We start from the raw sequence: 19,861 nt of genomic DNA on the forward strand, positions 1-19,861 counted from the left end.
ATAAGGGGAGACCTGTTACAAGCTTGTGTTTGTAACACCCAAAGCACAGATTAAGTAGAAATTGCCTTTAAGTGAGTTTCTGCGAGGCTTATACATTGCACAAGGAGAGGAGAGGAGAGAGTTTTTAGTTTTTCCTGGCATAGGGACTGACTGAAATCAGGAGTGGGATCAATTATTAGTTCTGCCTCAGCACCTCAGTACCCTTTCTCCCACACTGCCTTCCAAAGTAGCCTATATAAGAACGGTGGGAATTCTATAGATTTTGGGGAAACAAATGAACCAAATTTTTTAGCATCTGCTATGAGCAAAGCACTAGGCAAGCTAGAAAACACCAAGCAATATAGACTCGGCAACCAACAAGAGCATGTTGAACCCCTAAGTCGGTGTCATGGGTGCAAATAAATAGCCGATCTGCTTGCCATGTGGCCAGAACCAAAAAAAATACAAACCCAGGAATCCAGTCCTATATGTAACGTTCAGTGCTTTATCTGTGTTATCTCTACCCACGAATTAGGTAGTATCATCTCCACCTTAAAAATGAGGCTGGGGGACTCAGAATGACCGTCATGAGCAACTGCCATTTATTGAGCTCTTACTGCATGCTAAGCAATTTCAGTCCATCATGTCAGGTCCCTGTGTGGTAATGCAGTGGTTAAGGAAGCAGACTCAGGGAGCCAGACTGCCTGCTTCAAATCCCAGCTGTACCCCCTTGACAGTGGGGTAACTGTGGGAGAGTTACCCCCATGTGCTTCAGTTGAGTTATTGGAAATGGGATAATAATACTACCTAGTTTACAGGATTGTTAAAAGGACCAAAGGAGTAAGTACATATAAAGCAACAGTACCTATCCCACGGAGGGCACTTGGCAGACACTAGTAATCTCTGGAATAGGTATTTTTTTAATGTTAGAAATTTCTTCATTATTACTTATTAAGCACCAGCTTAATACTGCAGAAAATTTCAGATCTCCCTTGATAACTCACTTTCTTTTCCCCACCCAAATTCTTGATCAAGAGTTTCTCAAGTAAAGACATGCTCTTCTCTCTTCTGTATAAAACTTTATGAAATAAAGGCAAAAGGTTGTGTACATCTTAATGGAAAATGCTGCCCAGGGCTCTGGAGACGGTGGCTGCCCAGGCTCCCTTCACTGTCCAGGTCCTGAAAGACTCTTGTTCATGAACTGTCTCTTCACAAAGCAAGCCCGCCACTTGCTGCGTTTATTATTCTGAGGGTCAAAAACTTTCTCACAAAGTCTCAGTCCAGTCTCTTGCCTTAGCTATCGTAAATAGGCTCTTATCACTTCATTTTCCTGTTTGTTTGCAGGTTTGGCATAAATTGCATTAAGTGGAAAATGAGGCTCTCCAGGAATGGGAAAATTAGTGATTCCCAATGTATACATTTCTTTCTTACCTTGGATTTTGGAATTGTACTTTTGGAGTTTCTTTGAACACTCAGAAATGTAGAGAGTCATATATATCAAGGTCCTATCAGCTTCATTCTTAATTTCATAGGTTTTGAAGAAGACATTGGCCTTGAAGTAACAGATGGCTTCATCCACAATATCTGTATCTTTTGTCTCTCTGGGAGCAGGTCCTTTGAATTGGCTTCTGATGGGTAACAGTGCCATGTTTCCAATGAGTTTGGTGTCAGGGCCCGTGAGAGAAGAGTGGTAAGCCAGCATATTGGCAGCACCTGAGTTTCAACCCAGAGGAGTAGGATCACGAGAATAGGTATTTTAGGAGAGAGGTAGCTGAGGCTTTGGAGGCTTATTAATGTCCAAGGTCACACAGAAAATAAGAGGAGGGAGCTAGGACACAAAGCTGCTGCCTCTCTCACAGCTAATACATGGGAGAGCCAAGCTTCACACTCCAACTCTACTATGCCATACAGACATGCCTTGACCGGTGTCCTGTCCCACAGATTATTGGTGGCAAAGCTGGGATTAGAACCCAGGCTAGCTCTAAGTTTCTCTCTTCAAATTCCCCCTCTCAAATCCCCTTCTTATCTTGGCCCACTCTGGCTTTCCTCAGATAAGACTCTCCTAGCACAGTGAGCTCTTGAGGCCCTGCTTCTAACCACGTGAATAACCAGCACCCTCGTGACCAAAGCTGCCATCACAGCCCCTGGAGACCTGCTCTAACTTTCTGCAACTCAGCTTTGCTGTTTTAAAATTACCAACCGTTTTGAGAAATATGCAAAAAACATGGTGCTAAATATGTATAATATACAGAGAAATGACAGGTCGTTGCTCTCAAAATTTTATTAGTTATTAGAGGAGATAAGCAGGTACTCAAATAACACAGAAGCATGAATAAGGTTGGAAGGGGAATTGGAAGGGGCTGACTATAGGGGGACAAGCCTACCCTTCCATGGGCTCCTAGTTCTGCTGTGGGATGGTTGGGCTCACAGAGCCTATCCTCACAGAGCCTCCAGGTCTGGGGAGAGTGGGAAACAGGCTGCTTTTCAGTTCCAGTCCTCTCCCCTGAGGAGCTGGAGCACGCTGGGACCACTAGGGACCTCCCTTTAAGACTTCTGAATGGCTTCAAGGACACTGGGGTCACAGAACAACGCCATTTGGCAGATGGCAGAGGCTGCCTCGGGGAAGGAGAAAGGCTGTCTCTGATGCCAAGCCAGAGATAGAAAACATTTTCTCTGAGTTAGAGAATGGGAAGCGTGCCCTGATCTGTTCGGAAGCAGTGAATTGGCCCAATATCCCTGTACTTCCTCATCATTTGTAGGTCATAGCCCCATTTGAACTGTGGACCAATGCTGCAGAAAAAAGAACCTGGGCTCATACGACACATTGCATAACTCCTATAGTTTCTCAGATGCTTTAAAAGCCATCTATGGATTCCCAGGGGGTCCACAAACCCAAGGTTAAACAGCCCTACATGAGGTGGTTTTTAAAAATGTCTGCAAACAGAGGAATTTTTAAGGCAGTGAAACTATAACGGTGGATACATATTATTATGCATTCCCATGAAATGTACAACATCAACAGTGAATGCTGATGTCAGCTGTAGACTTTGGGTGATGATGCATCAGCGGGGGTTCATCAATTGTAACAATTGTAACAAATTGTAACAAATGTATCAATTGTAACAAATGCACAATTCTGGTAGGGGGATGTTAATAATAGGGGAGGCTTTGCTTGTGTGGGAGCAGGAATTATATGAAAAACCTCTGTACCTTCTCAGTTTTACTGTGCACCTAACACGGCTCTAAAAAATGAAGTCAGCCAGGAGTGTTGGTTCACACCTGTAATCGCAGCACTTTGGGAGGCCAAGGTGGGAGGATCACTTGAGCTTAGGAGTTTGAGACCAGCCTGGGCAACAAAGTGAGAAGGTGAGACTTTATCTCTCACAAAACAAATTTTAAAGACTTAGCCAGGTGTGCTGGTGCACACCTATACTACAGACCCAGCTACTTGGGAGGCTGTGGCAAGAGGATCAGGATCATTTAAGTGCAGGAGTTTAAAGCTGCAGTCAGCTGTGATGGCGCCACTGTACTCTAGCCTGGGTGACAGAGTGAGACCCTGTCTCAAAAATAAATAAATATATATATATATATATATATATATATATATATATATATATATACACACACACACACACACAAACACACACACACATATGTATATGTATAATAAAGTCTGGTTTTTGTTTTGCTTTGTTTTGTTTTGTTTTGTTTTAGGAGACAGTGCCTCACTATTTTGACCAGGCTGGTTTCAAACTCCTGGGCTCAAGTGATCCTCCCACCTCAGCCTCCCAATGTGCTGGGATTACAGGGTGAGCCACTGCACCTGGCCGAAGTCTGTTTTTAAAAACAGTGGTGGCAAATTATTTGATACTCCTCCCATTCAAAGATAAAGTCTATGCCCCTTATCTTGAATCTGAGCAAGCTTGTGACTGCTTTTACCAATAGACCTTGGCTTCCAAAGCTAGTTCATAAAAATCTACACAGCTTCTACACTTAGTCTCGCTTCAGGGATACTCCTCTCAGAATTCAGCTCCATGCCAGATGGAGAGGCCACATGGAGGCACTGTGTAGGCAGTCCCAGCTGAGCCCAGCTTCTACGGGTTGAACTGCATCTCCCCAGAAATGTTAAAGACCTAATCCCCAGTATCTGTGAATGTGACCTTATTCAGAAACAGGGTCTTTGCAGATGATCAAGTGAGGATAAGGTCATTAAGGCGGGCCCTAATCCAAAATGACTGGAGTCCTTATGAAAAAAGAGGATGTAGGCACGGAGACAACACACACACACAGAAAGAACATCATGTGGAAATGAAGGCAGAGATCAAGGTGTCTCCTCTATAAGCCAAGGGATGCCAAAGGTTGCCAGCCAATGACCAGGAGATAGAAAAGAGGCAAGAAACAGACTGTTCCTCCCTGACCTCAGAAGAAATCAACTTGGCCAACACTTTCACCTTAGACTTCCAGCATCCAGAACTGTGGACAATAAATTTCTGTTGTTTTAAGCCACCCAGTTTGTGGTACTTCATTATGAAAGGCTTAGGAAGCTAACTCACCATCCTAGGAGGGATTCCTGCCCCGATTCCAGTGCAAATGAAGATCTTATCTCAGAAGAGCATGCTGCAGAATCCAGACATTTGAGTCCCCTGCAGCCATTCAGGTCTTTCCAGCTGAAGTCACAGACATCTTACGGTGGAGGCAAGCCATGGCTACTGTGCCCAGATTGAATTTCCGACCCACAGAATCCACGAACTTAATAAAATGGTGGCAGTTTGAGGCCACTAAGTGTAGGGTTGTTTGTTACTCAGCAATGGTTAACTGGAACACTACTTAAAACTCTGGCCTCTGACCAAACGAAATTATGTCCTCTTCCTTCCTTATCTGCCAAGGGGGATGGCCTAATTATTTAAATTAAATGTCCAGGGTAATGACATCATAGAACGTGAGAATTAGAAGGAAACTCGATACTCCCATTTAAGCAAAAACAAATTACCCACAGTCCCAGCTTCATTCAAATCAAACAGCTTTCATTTTTCCCTTTCAATCCTTGTGCATACATAATTTGCACATAGTTTATTCAAGATTCATTCAACATAGTTAAAATCAGAGTAGACGTAATTTTGGAGTCTGCTTTTTCCACTTGCAATTTATCATAGCATTTCAATGTTGCTATATAGTCTTTATATTACTTTAATTGCAAAAATTTTCAGAAGTGTTTGTACTTTAATTTACTCAATCGTTGTCTTTTTGAACAACATAGAAGTTTTGATGTGAATCTTCTTTAACTGCAATATTTTAATTATTGTTCTAAATTAGGGGTCAGTAAACTATGACCTGTGAGCCAAACTACCCACCCTATTTTTCTACTGCCTGTGAACTAGTAAGTTTCTTACGTTTTAAATGATCAAAAAGATATAAAATAATAATATTTTAACACACTAAAAAATTATGTGAAATCCCTAATCCAGTGTTTATAAAGTTTTGTTGGAACACAGCCATGGCCATTTATTTACATGTCGTCTGTGATTGCTTTCACAATACAATGGCAGAGTTGAGTGCTTGCAACAGAAACAGTGACCCACAGAGACTAATATAATTACTATCTGGCCCTTTACAGAAAACATTTGTCAACTCCTATCCTTAATTTACATCAAACCACATGCCTCAGAGGTTCCAACCTGTCCTTGGGTTCCTTCATGATTTTGGACTTGCCAGCCCCCACAATCGCATAAGCCAATTCCTTGAAATCAGTCTCTTTGTATATATGATCTCCTGGTTCTGTTTCTCTGGAGAACCCTGACCAACACAGCATCTAACATGCTTTTGTAGAATTGATAAAGCTGTAGTGAAGGAGAAAGATCCTGAATGTTCAGGAGTGCTGCTGGGCTGTGAGGGTTTGCCTTAGATGAGCCGAGCACACTATACACATGGAAAGATCATGAGCTTGGAGTCTGATTCAGTTTGAGCACAAGGAATGGAAATCCACTCAGACTAGGCAGAGGTGAAGACTTGTTGGAAGGATACAGAGATGTTCCCAGAATCCAAGTGCAGGAAGCAAAGCAGGGTCTCACAGGACTCAGACGTCACCAGGTGGCTTCTCTTTCATCTCTCTGGTTCTGAGACTACAGAGTCCCTCTGTCTTTCCACATATCCCTTGCTCTCTCCAATGGAAAGCCAAGTTTTTCTGCTCACCCACAGACCAACATGGCCTTAGGGCTCTGTGGCATCACCGCTACCTCAACCTTCATTGTCTAACTGACTCCATTTCTCAGTCCTCCAATTATAAACTCCCAGGACAGAGATCTGATTGCCAGGAGCCTGTCATATACCCCTGTCCACAGCTATAGGCAGCCAAGGGTCATGTGGCATAAACATGACCACCTTCCCCACCACCCCTAATTAAGTAGAGGATGAGGAAGAGTGTCCATTTCACAAAAAGAGTGCTCCAAAATATGTCTACTGCAGACCTGATACCACCCTATCTTAGTCTGCTAAGGCTGCTATAGCAAATACCACAGATGGGGTGGCTTAAACATAAATTTCTTTCTCACCGTTCTGGAGGCTGGAAGTCCAAGATCTAGGTGCCGGAAGGGTCACATTCTCCTGAGGCCTCTCTTTTTGGCTTGCAGACAGCCACTTTCTTGCTGTGTCCTCACACAGCCTTTCTTCTATGCATGCGCATCCCTGGGGTCTCTTTCTCTCCTTATAAGGACACCGGACATACTGGATTAGGGCCCCACCCTAATGGCTTCATTTAATCTTCATTACCTCTTTAAAAGCCTTCTCTCCAAATACAGCCACACATCAAGTACTGGGGGTCAGGGCTTCAATACATGAATTCTGGGGGGCACATATGATGGTGAGTTTGATATGCCACTTGGGCTAGGCTGCAGTAGTCCGTTATTCAGGCACCTTTGATGGCATGCCCCTTCAGCCAGGGGAACCTCAGTAATTTACTTTTTTAAAAAGTGGGGACAATATTGCCTCATATAATTCATGTGCAGACTGGAAAAGGGGATGAGTATACAACATAAATGATAGCCATTATGATCATTATTTTTTCTCCCAAACAGGCAGGCAGGGCACCCACTTCCTGTGCTTCTGAACCACTCTTGCTTTGTGTCGGATGGCTTTGCTCTTGCCCTCTTCTGCCTTGGGTTAATCATGGTGTATTCACACCTTATATGGGATAAGTAGGATATTTTAAACATCAATTTTATTATCCAGTTATGTTAATGGTCTGTGAAATAACATGTGAAGAGTCCATTAAACATTGTGAAAGAGTTTCCATTTCATAAAAATGAGGGAATAATAAGAGAGGCCAATGTAATTCATTGCTGAGTGGGGGAGAGGCTGACTTTCATCTTCAGATGCCCTTCTAAGAGAAACAACTTTCATAACTTAGAACTCAGCCTTTCAAAAGAATTTGGGGAATGGCTGACCCTTCTAGGCATTCACCAGCAGGATGTTTCTGACCAAGAAATAATTAAAAGTGTATGGAAAGAAACACAGGAATGACATTTAATAGCTTGTAGTTGAGATGAATTTTGATCTAAAATGTTAATTTTTTTTATTTGAACCAACTCTATCCTACTCTCTGAGTCCTACTTCATTGCACAACCACAGTCTGTCAGTCTTGTGTATAACCTGCTTAGAAAAGGCGGAAAGGTAATTGCGTAAACAACTTCCACCTAGATCCTCCTCCTGTTCTGAGCCTAATACCAGCCCTGCCCCCAAGCTCTCAGGAACCTCATGAACAATGGACTCTAATCCATGCTTGAATCTCTGACGACCATCTCTTCATTTCTTCAGACTGTTTTATGTCATAGGTTTACAGATTTCCTGGAATACTTTCCACACTTTGCTTCTGAGACATCACACTCTCCTGGATTTCCTTGTACTTCCTAGGCCAGTACTTCTCAGGAACCTTTGCTGACTTCTCCACACCTCCTTGATCCTTATCATTGGAGACCTCAGGAGTGGGGTTTGGATTTCTTTTCTTCTTTTTCTATAACAATCCCTTGCATCCAGTCTTACGGTTGTAAATGCCATCTATAAGCTGACACCTTCTAGATCTAGCTCTCGCCTGGACTCTAGACTCATATATCAGCTGTCCACTGAAGTGCCTAACAGGCATCTGGAATGTAACTTTCCCAAAATCAAATTCCTGATCTCCCTCCAAAATCTGCTGCATCGACACTATTTCCCATCTTAATATCAACCGCATCCTTGCAGTTGCTCAAGCCAAGAGTTCTTCACTTCATTCATTTTTCTTTTCATTCTTATCTCCCAATCCAACAGCAAATCCTGTCAAGTCTACCTTCATCATATACCTTGAGACTTGCCACTGTTTACCACCTTCACACTGCTGGGATCTTGGTCCAAGCTCCCATCATTTCTCATCTTGACTATTTTTTTTTTTTAATAGAGATGGGTCATGTCATGCTGTGCAGGCTTGGGTGCAGCAGCTATTCACAGATGTGATCATAATGCACGATAACCTCGAACTCCCGGGCTTGAGTGGCCCTCCCGCCTCAGCCTTCATCTTGACTATTGCTCTGCCTTCGTTCCATCTTAGACTATTCTTTACCCAGTAGTCAGAGAGATCCTTTAGATCATAATCAGACCATGTTGCTCCTCTACTCAACCTATCAATGGCAGCCATTTCCCATAGAGCAAAAGCCAGAATCTGTCCAGTGACTTCCGGGCCCTGCAGGATTGGGCCTCCCTGCCATCCATTCTCTCACTTCATCTCCTCCTCTCCTCTCCTTCAGTCACTCTAGTCACATTCACCTTTTTGCTGTTCCTCCACCCATGCCGGGCATGCCCCTGTCTCATGTATTTACTGTTTCACCAACCTGGAAGACATTTTCCCCAGGCAGCCACATGGCTGATTTCTTTACTTCCTTTTAAGGCCTTGATGAAATGTCACCTTCTTTGTGTGGCTTTCTCTGGCCACGCTATTTAAAATGACAGCCAACTTCCCAATCTGTACCAGTACTTCCTGTCCCCCTTCCCTGCTGCGTTTTCTCTGAGGCCTTGGTCATCGTTCGACACTCTAAGTATTTTCTTGCGTGTTCTGTTTATCTCTGTCTCAACGCTGGAACCCCAGGAGGGCAGGGCTTTGTCTATTTTGCTCACTTCTGTATCTCTAGCACCCAAAACAATTGAATCTGTTGTGTGAATATACAAATGATTGTTCCTGCTGGAAATTTTTCAAACCACCTCACATTACAGTTGAGAAAACTGAGGCAAAGCCAATGACGGTTTGCCAAATATCACATAATTTTTTAATGGCTCAGAGTTGAGAGTAGAGACCAGTTTTCCTGACTCAGAGTCCAGCTTTCCATCAAGTAAAATATCCTCTATCTTCTGTCCAAATGGATTTTACAATTTTGTGGAACATAAATCATGGTTTCAAATTTCTCTCTAATCATGATACCCAGCACAGTTCAAAGTAATTATAGATGATGTTTAAAAATATTAATTTCAGGGTCACTGAACCAGTGACAAATCCAAATAGTTAAGAGTATTATGAAAGAACTTGTGTTTCCTTAACTTTTATTTTAGGTTCAGGGTTACATGCACAGATTGGTTATATAGGTAAATTGCATGTTACGGGAGTTTGGTATACAGATGAGTTCATCACCCAGGTCATAAGCATAGTACTTGATAGATAGTTTTTCGATCCTCACCCTCCTCTTACCTTCCACCCTCAAGTAGGCCCCGGTGTCTATTGTTCCCTTCTTTGTGACCAAGTGTAGTCAGTGTTTAACTCCCACTTATAGGTGAAAATATGCAGTATTTGGTTTTCTGTTCCTGTGTAAGTTTGCTTCGGATAATGGCCTCCAGCTGCATCCATGTTACTGCAAAGGACATGATCTCATTCTTTTTTATGGCTGCATAGTATTCCATGGTGTATATGTACCACATTTTCTTTATCTAGTCTATCATTGATGAGCATTTAGGTTGATTCCACGTCTGTGCTATTGTGAATAGTACTGCAATGAACATACACAGAATGCGTATTTAGGGTAGGATGATTTATATTCCTTTGGGTATACCCAGTAATGGGATTGCTGGGTCAAATGATAGCTCTGTTTTAAGTTCCTTGAGAAATCACCAAACTTCTTTCCACAATGGTTAAACTAATTTACTTTCCCACCAACAGTGGATAAGCATTCCTAAAGGGACTTTTTCCCACTGAGTTTTAGAGTACAAGTGACTGATTCCTGAGCCAGTTTCTAACATAGATGATAGTAATACCAATGATAGCCACCATGAGAGTGCCCACCAAATGCCAGGTCCTTTGTGTATACTACTGCATTTAATTTTTACAACAACCTCTAAAGAAGATATTAATGTTATTCCCATTTTACAGATAAATAAATTGAGGCACAGTGAGGTTAAGTAACATGTCCAACTCCACATAATTAATAAAAAGCAGAGATGGGGTTCGAGGTCATATTTGTCTGACTTGAAGCCCATGTTCTGAATCACTGCCCTGTATTGCTTCCCATCCATATGTCCAAATGGACAAAAACTTTCAAAGGCCACTCAGCAAGGAGTACTTGATTCCGAGTTTTCTATGACAGCCTAAATCCTGTTATTTCATTCTGGGTGCAGAGCACATGGGAAACTACCATTGCCCCCTGGGAGGTAGCCCTTCTGGTAATCCCTGTGCCATCTGGGAAATACTGACTGCAAAGCAAAACCTCTCACCACTAGCTTAAGCAATTAAATATTAGGAATTCCACATGAAATAGAGAGAAGAGCACAGAACTCTTCACTATTCATGGGGGAGTGCATAGACCCAGGATAGGAGAGTATTGCGGGAAGCGAATGAACTACCATTCATTAAAGTATCAATGGTTGTGCTAGGCACTTATCAGATATTATTTTGTTTATTCCTTATAACAACCTTTTGAAGTGACTATCACTGCAGTATTCTTTTTCTACAGATGAGAAAACAGAAGTTGAAAGATATATCTTGGCCGGGCGTGGTGGCTCATGCCTGTAATCCCAGCACTTTGGGAGGTGGAGGCGGGCAGATCACCTGAGGTCAGAAATTTAAGACAAGACTGGTCAACATAGTGAAATCTGTCTCTACCAAAAATACAAAAATTAGCTGGGCATGGTGATGCATGCCCATAATCCCAGCTACTCGAGAGGCTGAGGCAGGAGAATCACTTGAACCTGGGAGGTGGAGGTTGGAATGAGCTGAGATGGTGCCACTGTACTCCAGCCTGGGCGACAGAGCAAGACTCCATTTCAAAAAAAAAAAAAAAAAAAACTCTTGAACAAGGTCATCCAGCTATCAGAAGAGGAAGGCTTTGAACACAGATGAACATAATTTCAAAGCCAGCAGACATTCCTTCATCTCTGCTGAGCAAGCCAACTTTCTGAGCCTCGGTTTCCTTGTACAACAGGAGAAGGTTGTATCAGAGGTTCTCAAAGCTTTAACAGTCTATTGCTCCAGTTTTCACCTAGCAGGCACAAAGACTTTTAAAGGCCTTTAGGTTGATGGAAAAATGAAAGGCATTGCCATTTCCTAACAGGGAAGGCAGGCATGACAATGAGTAATTGGTTTAGTCTAATTGTGATGTATACACTGATAAAAGCATGTATAAAACACAAAAGGATGGAGTGATTCATACTCTCTTGGTGGCAACACAAACCCTGCCAGACCTTTCAGTTCACAGAAGTGAAGTCACACAAACAGAGAGAGAGCCCAACTGCCATCTTTGTTCAATTGCCAAGCCAGCAGCAACCATTCCCGTCCCGCCTGTCATCGTGCCCCCCTCCTTTCTCCCAGCTGCCAAGGAGCAGATGTCTACAGAAATGGGTCATGGGATTGGAGCATTTGGAAGGTGAGAGGATGGAGGAATAAGAACATATTATAAAGCACCATTAATGATGCCCAAGTGCAGTGAACTTCAGGCAGGTTGTTGGTGAAGGGAAGATGGCCAGGGGAGGACCCAGGGGTACAGAAAGTGTATTGGCAAGAGAGCACTAATGCACAACTGTAGGCACTTCCCAAGCAAGTCTTGAGATGGTCAGATGTCAGAGCCAGGGAGCTTGGTGAAGTCAAGAAGGGGAGATGGGAGAATTGACAAAGCAAAACAAGATACCAGCCATGATACTAAACTTGTAGCAAAATATCCTTTTATGAAGATCCTCGTGGCCTGTGCTAAGTTGAGGTCATGTCTAAAAGAATCAATGCTGAGTGTCTGTGGGACTATGGGCCTCTTTTACAACTGGGGATGCAAATGTTGGCAAACACACCCTTTTCTCATACCCTTTGGGATGCTTACAGAACAGTGGTGCCAACAGTTGGGTCTGTGCTGGAAGTTCAGTCAACATTTGTGCAGTGGAAGAATGACAACGAAGCATCAGTTCCATGGGCTTACCTATCTAGAGGGCCATTTGTATTCTTATCTTGGAATATATAGTGGTGTTTGGAATTCTGTTGGTTGCCAGGACATTGTCCAGTGAGGCTTAAAGAAAGGGAAGAATTTTATTCCTGAAAGGCGTGTCCCTGGTCCACTTTTTCAGAGAAGGACCCCTCTGAGTCTCTCCTTCCCATGGTATGGGCAGAAACCTCTGAGTCTCTCCTTCCCATGGTATGGTATGGTATGAGGAACACATGCATACAGGGGATAGAGACAAAAATCTGTTTGATTTTAAAAATAGATTTGATTGTGTGACTCACATTTAAGTTCACTCCACCACATTCTGGACAATTTCTGTGTATCTTGGTATCAGCAGGAAGCAGAAACACTTAAATGATGTAAAAAATACCTTAAGGATTAAAGAAGAAAGCCTGAGCCAGCAGGGCAGGGGAACTGATAGAAGCCAGATGACCAGAACACACAAGGAAGGGGCCCCAGCTGGCCTGCAGCCCTGCGTTCTCCCAGGGAGACCTGGTATGGCTTCACCTCTGTGGCTGGCAGGCCCTTCCAAGTGGCCTGGCCTCTGCGCTTGAGCTCAGGAATGAAACTCTCCTTCTCAAGAAGGCCCAAACGGCATATCCTTTAAAGCTGGAACAACCCAGGAATATGTTAACAACTCTTTTTCAATCTACAACCCCAGGCCACAAAAGCCCAACCTTCCATCTTGGTGTTACTGACATGTCCCCATTGAGAGAGTCAAGATTCATCATTGGTTTACCTTGGGTCATCCCATTTCATAACAGAACTGTATTTGTTTTCTAGGGCTTCCACAGTGAAGTATCACATACTGAGTGGCTTAAATCAGAAACGTATTCTCTCAGAGTTCTGGAGGCTGGAAGTCTGAGCTCTAGATGTTGTCAGGACTTTGTCCCCTCTGAAGGTGCCAGAACAGGACTGAATTTGTTCCAGACCTCTCCCAGCTTTGAGTAGTTCCTCTGCAGGTGTCAGCATGACTCCAGTCTTCATGTGGTAAAGACTGTTCCTATTTGTATGTGTTTGTGTTCGAAGTTCCCCTTTCTATTTAGGGCCCACGCTACTCCTCTAGTAGGACCTCATCTTAACTTATCCAATTACATCTGCAACGACCCTTTTTCCAAATAAGGTCACAGTCTGCAGTACTGGGGGTTAGTCAGCTTTGGTTGAAAATTCAACATACGAGTTTGGGGTGGGGTGGGGTGGATAAATTTAACTCGTAACAAGAACATTGAATTTATCTCCTGGTTTGAGAAATTATTTAAAATTCATAAGATAAACCCACCATAATAAAAAAATTGGGGTTCTGTTTAAAAAGAGAATAAATGTGGCACAAGGTCTTAGTAATAAGAAAGATACAGGGAAAGTCACAGACTCTAGGGTATCAGTAAAAGAACAACTCAGTCCCTCCTCCTTCTACCCCTGGGTAAAGTAACAAACATCATCAGTGTCTTTAACAAAAAGGGAGGGTTAAACTGCACATTTTGAAATAGGGGCTAAGTGTAAGAGTCAGCGAACTGTGGCCTGTGGGTCAAATCTAGCCCTCCATCTGTTCAATAAAGTTTTATTAAAACACAGCCTCACCCATTTGTTTACATATTGTCTGTGGCTGCTTTTGCACAATAGCAGCAGAGCTGAGTTGTTGCGATAGAGACCATGTGACCCACAAAGCCTAAAACATTTACTATCCAGTCCTTTACAGAAAAACTTTACCAACATCTGGACTAGTACAAGGCAATGCTCAGAAAAACAACAATCCTAGAGAAAACGGAAATTCTAAGGCGGTAACCCAGCATGGCCATGAGGGAGCATCTGAGGCCTGGGGACTGGCAGGAAGGGTTGGATAGAGCTCACAAGGATGGTACTGCCTTCCTCAAACAGGCAGAGGAGCAAGCTCTGCAAAGGCTAATTCTTGGGGAACAAGTATCCCAGGTCAGCAGATGCTAGGTTCCCTCTTTCCAGCCATGGAAGTGTAGCAATAGTCTATTATTCCCTAAGGCAAGGCAATTCTCTGCTAGTTACAAGATCCTTTTGCCTGGGGGATCTAGTGTCTAATAAAACAACTCACCCAATCAGGATTTGGAAAGAGGAGTCTGGCCCTTTTGGCCCTGTGTCTTCCTGAAAGTTCTGAGTCCTACACACTTCAGGGCAATGGTTCTGAGCCCACTGCTGTGGTGCATGGGGGCCGCTCTCAAAGGCGCTTTCCCCAGTCCTTTGGGAAACAAGAAAATAAAGTGGAGTTTTCATCACATTATTTTATTCCATTTGTAATGCTATCCTTTATTCTTAACGGTGCCCTCCACCTTCGGAGTTCAAGCATGGCACGTTTGCCGTGAAATGGTGGTGAAAGTGGTTGATCACCGATGATTTATTTTCTCTTATCCTCGTTGGACCAAATAAAAAAGTCGCCAGCCCAACTTACTTTTTGTTTTTCCTTCTGAAAATGTATAAGCCCTAAATATTCAAACATCTGGGAAGCATGACTCTGGGCAGGGCCTATGGGCCCAGCCTTCCCTGGGTGAGGCACCCGCCGTGGAGAATGGATGACTCAGGTGACTTTTCTCTAGCAAATGCACTGCTCAGAATGGCTGGAAATTCCCTTTCTCTTCTGTGTGGTCGCCCCTGTGCCTGTAAGTCACAGACACCCAACTGGAGTTAGCTGATGCAAAAAAAGGAAAATGGCTCACACAATCGAACTGCCGAAGAGACGGGGCAGAGTGGGCTCTGGGCCCCCATAAGCCCAGCTCTCCAGGCCCCCTGGACCTCTGTGTCCGTGTCCTGTCTCCTGTTCTTTCTCTCCTCTATCATCATTTTCTCTGAAGCAGAGGCACGGCTGTTAGCAGCCCCCGGCTTACCTCCCTGCAGCTCCCTGAAGGGAGAGAAAAAATGGGTTCTAGTCTGCTTTGGCTGAAAAATCCCAGGTAGAGGCATTGGTTGGCCTGGCCTGAATTACATACCTGTAGGGTAAAGGACCATTGTGACCCAGATAGTCTGATGCCCCCTCCCTGCCCCAGGGTCTTTATGTCTCCTTCTCAGTGAGGCCTTCTCTGGCCACCCACTTAACTTGTACCCCTCAACCCCCAAGAAATCCCTGTCTCTCTTTACCCTACTCTATTTTTTTCCATAGCATTTATCATCTTCTGACATACTAATTTGCTAATATTTCTGTCTAGCTCCTCCCACTATAATATAAGCTCCAGAAGGCAAGGATTATTGTCTGTTTTTCTTATTAATATACCCTAGTGTTGGCCAGGCGCGGTGGCTCACACCTGTAATCCGAACACTTTGGGAGGGTGAGGTGGGGGGATCACTTGAGGTCAGGAGTTCGAGACCAGCCTGATCAATATGGTGAAACACCATCTCTACTAAACATAAAAATTAGCCGGTGTGGTGGCATGTGCCTATAATCCCAGTTATTCAGGAGGCTGAGACATGAGCACAATAATCACTCAACCTGGGAGGCAGAGGTTGCAGTGAACTGAGATCACGCCACTGTATTCCAGTCTGGGAAACAGAGCGAGACTCGGTCTCAAAAAAAAAAAAAAAAAATGGCTTGGCGCGGTGGCTCACATCTGTAATCCCAGCACTTTGGGAGGCCGAAGTGGGCAGATCACGAGGTCAGGAGATTGAGATCATCCTGGCTAACACGGTGAAACCCCGTGTCTACTAAAAATACAAAAAAAAAAAAAAAATTAGCCGGGTGTGGTGGCTGGCGCCTGTAGTCCCAGCTACTCGGGAGGCTGAGGCAGGAGAATGGCATGAACCCGGGAGGAGGAGCTTGCAGTGAGCTGAGATCCGGCCACTGCACTCCAGCCTGGGCGACAGAGCGAGACTCCGTCTCAAAAAAAAAAAAAAAAAAAAATTATATATATATGTATATCCATATCCTAGTGCCTGGTGCACAGTGGCTTAATAAATGTTTGTGGTAGAATAAAGAAATGAACAGTCTTGATGATCAGTCTCCTCTCACTAGAATGTAATCCTCCCATTAGAGCAGGGATTTTGACTTTTTTTTTTTTCTTTTCGTTGAGACAGGGTCTCATTCTGTCACTCAGGCTGGAGTGCAGTTGTGCAATCACGGTTCACTGTATCCTCAATCTCCCAAGCTCAAGCAATCCTCCCACCACAGCCTCCCGAGTAGCTGGGACTACTGGCACAGGCCACCATGCCTGGCTAATTTTTTGTACTTTTTGTACAGATGGGGTTTTGCCATGTTGCCCAGGCTAGTCTCAAACTCCTGGGCTCAAGCTATCCTCTCACCTTGGCCTCCCAAAGTGCTGGGATTACAGACATGAGCCACCACCGCTGGCCAGGATTTTGATTTTTGTTTGTTTGTTTGTTTTCCTAGACAACAGATACATCCTAGTGGCTAGAATAGTGCTTCACCCAGCACCCAGAGGACCCTCAATGAGTATTTGTTGACTTTGATAAATGAATGATTCCCTGTGGCTGTAAAGACGGCCCAATCATAGCATTTTGTCTCCATGGCTACAGTAACTCATTGATTCCCTTCCCAGAAGTGGAGCTCTGCTGTGGTTAATAAATATCCACTACATTTTCCTAACTTGGAGTGAACGTGGGCCCAAATGTAAAGTTCCAATACTGTATAAGGTTAGAACTTGGCACAAAGCGAGAAAACAGCTGCCCATATGAATCATAGTAAAGTGAGAATGAGTACAACTGAGCTAGAGTTGACAGGCACACTTGACAGAAAACACCAGACTTTAAAGCCAAACTCTGATCTTATGGGTACTTCTTTTAGCTTGCCAGGATCCTCCTGCACTTTTCTTAACCTTGTATTTCTAGAAAAATGCGGGTTTCAATTGATGAACAAATATTAAGTGGTATACTTCTCTGAGTATGCACTAGTCTTCATACCTTCTATCATAGACATTACAATTTTATTCAATTTTTTTAAATCTCCATATGCAAACCTTCTATTAAACCAAACCTTTGATCTCCCCATGCTCTGAATGCCTCCATATGACGTGTTACCATGGAGATGTTCACATATACCTCATTTAATTGTGTAAACAGCATACAGCTCTGTCCATCTTAATCTCATCAATACACAGTTTCATTTTTCCCCTTTTCTGCTGTAAGTTTTGATCTAGCTTTAGGTGAATTTAGAACACCATGCTTAAGGATTCAGGTGTTTCAAGTAAACAAAGAAATTAAATTTCTCTTGATGAATTTACTAGCCTCCTCCTGTCCAATATTCAATTAATTCAGATGTAGAAGAAACCACCTTTAACACACTGGAACCTGAATTCACAAGGAGATCAGAGTTTCAATTTCAATGTAATTATCTGAAACTTAAGAATGGCTTATTAGAGTTAAGATGACAAAAAAATTAATATTTTTAAAGTAAGAGGTATTCCCTGGGGACAGAATCACAAGAATATTGGATGGCTTCCATAGCAGCTTTTAAATATAACCAAACAACTCAAACTGTTTAGTGTTCTAATTTATTTTTGAGTAAGGTTGCAAGATAAAATATAATATCGGGGACACATCCTACTAAAAATTTATTTGCAATTTATCTGAAATTTAAATTTAACTGGGCATCTGTTATTTTTATTTGTAAAACCTGGCAACTCTATTTTATGAGACATGATTGACCACCAAATACTTCATAAGCCATTCAACATTTTCCTAGTTACCAGGAAACACTAAGGAGTCTCTATGAGGAGAAAAAAGGAAAGATGCCACCCAGAAACCAATGGGTCTGCTGAGGCTTAAAAAGGCCCAGCTCAGATCTTGGGTGCTGGTTCCTCAGCACAGTACAGGACTCCTAAAACTTGGCATAGCAACTGAAGACCCTATATATCCAGTTTCATGCAGCATGCAGTGGGGAAAATAGTTGCAACCTCAAACCTAGTGGTCTTAAGGCCTAGTGGCTAAGAGGTCTTTTAATGACATGGAACTGTTTTCTGATGCATATTGTCACTCTCTTCTGATGTTGGTGATATGAACAAGAGACAGGGAAATCCTGGGTAGAAGAGGGTGATTCTCCAGCAAAGGCCCTGCCTTCAAGCCTGAATACCTGTGGCCTTAAATGAAGACAGTCATTCCTGCTTTTGTGCCCAAAAGCTGCCTTTTGGCCCACCATGCCCCCTATCCTGTATCTATATAAAGCCCAGACCCCAGGCTCCAGAAGAAGAGGAGACGAGCAAGTGAACAGAAGAGCAGAACAGCGAAGCAGAGAGAAGAAAAGACATGTCTGAAGGCCAAGAGGAATTTAGCTGGGGATGATTGGAGAGGAAATCAGCTGCTGGGAGGCCAAACTCCAGGGGAAGATCATCTTCCCACTCCATCCCCCTTCCAGCTCCCGCTCCATCCCACGGAGAGCCACCTCCACCACTCATTAAAACACCTGCATTCATCCTTCAAGTCCTTGTGTGACCTGATTCTTCTGAGACACGGAACAAGAGCTTGGGATACAGAAAGCTGTCACACTGACCCTGTGCCCTTGCAAAAAGGCAGAGGGTCCACTGAGCTGGTTAACCCTTAAACTGTCCATGGATAGCAAGGCTAAAAGAGCGCACTGTAACACACACCCATTTGGGCTTTGGGAGTCACAGGCTCCCACCCCCGGATACTGTCATGGGGCTGGAGCCCAGTACCCTGGCTCCTGCACCTGCCTATCTGCACGGTCCTCCTCCCATAAGGGGTTTGAGCAGGGGTGGTAATTGAACAGATGAACTACACCCCTGTCGCATGTCCTGCCAGGGAAGTCAGGGAACTCTCCTATTCTATTGGCAAGATAAATCATGCAACATTCTCTTAGGCTCCTGCTTCTCTCTGGCTTTGGAGTCAAGGGTTCAGAGTTGTAGCTCTTACTCTGTAACTAACTTAGTGGGTGGGCTTAGATAAGTTTCTGAAACTTTTTGGCTTTAGTTGAGCCTCCCTTTCCAGTCTTTATCTATAAAATGGTAATAACACTGGCCCTATCAAACTTGTGTTGCTATTGTTCTCAAATGAGATTGTTTATGAAGCAAGGTGGTACGACTGTTATACAGTATGTGCAAACATTATATGAACACAAGATGGTATTGTCGTTACTGCCTGCTGTGACTTCTATGATTTCCATGGGTCGTTCAGTCCTGTGTGTAACAAGAAAGATCTGGGGGTCAGGACAGGAGTAAGCTGTTTATCAGAACAGAAAAGCCTCTTGTGTTTAACATTCAAATCGTTCTAACAGGAGCCTGGGGCCTACAGTCTTAGGCCTGGTTAAGGGAGAGCACAATATCACAGAAGCCACAACGCATGGCCATCTCAAAGGGCTGTCAGAGTTCACTCTACAACAACCCTTTAAGATGGCATGGGACTGACAGCTGCCATCCTCCCTGGAAAAGCTATGAAGTCACCAAATTGCACTGAACACAGGGCATGTGTAAGTAATTACAGCCACTGCAATGAAACCAGGTCACTGTTCAAACCACTGATCAAATCATTGG

At 43.5% G+C, this 19,861-nt stretch overlaps 1 long non-coding RNA gene and 1 pseudogene across 1 annotated transcript in view; both read right to left on the minus strand.

Moving 5' to 3' along the window:
- Window positions 1-15,309, minus strand: part of LOC139363209 (uncharacterized) — a 28,980-nt gene extending 13,671 nt beyond the window's left edge. The window contains exons 1-2 of the long non-coding RNA XR_011623158.1: window positions 15,257-15,309; window positions 14,470-14,613 (exon numbers count right to left, since the gene is read on the minus strand). This is a non-coding gene — a long non-coding RNA (uncharacterized lncRNA). The remainder of the gene's footprint in view (window positions 1-14,469; window positions 14,614-15,256) is intronic.
- On the minus strand, window positions 1,027-1,681 carry LOC105482478 (actin-related protein 2/3 complex subunit 3 pseudogene; annotated as a pseudogene).
- Window positions 15,310-19,861: the final 4,552 nt, after the last annotated feature.

Source organism: Macaca nemestrina, chromosome 5 (genome assembly GCF_043159975.1).
Source record: "Macaca nemestrina isolate mMacNem1 chromosome 5, mMacNem.hap1, whole genome shotgun sequence".
NCBI lineage: Eukaryota > Metazoa > Chordata > Mammalia > Primates > Cercopithecidae > Macaca > Macaca nemestrina.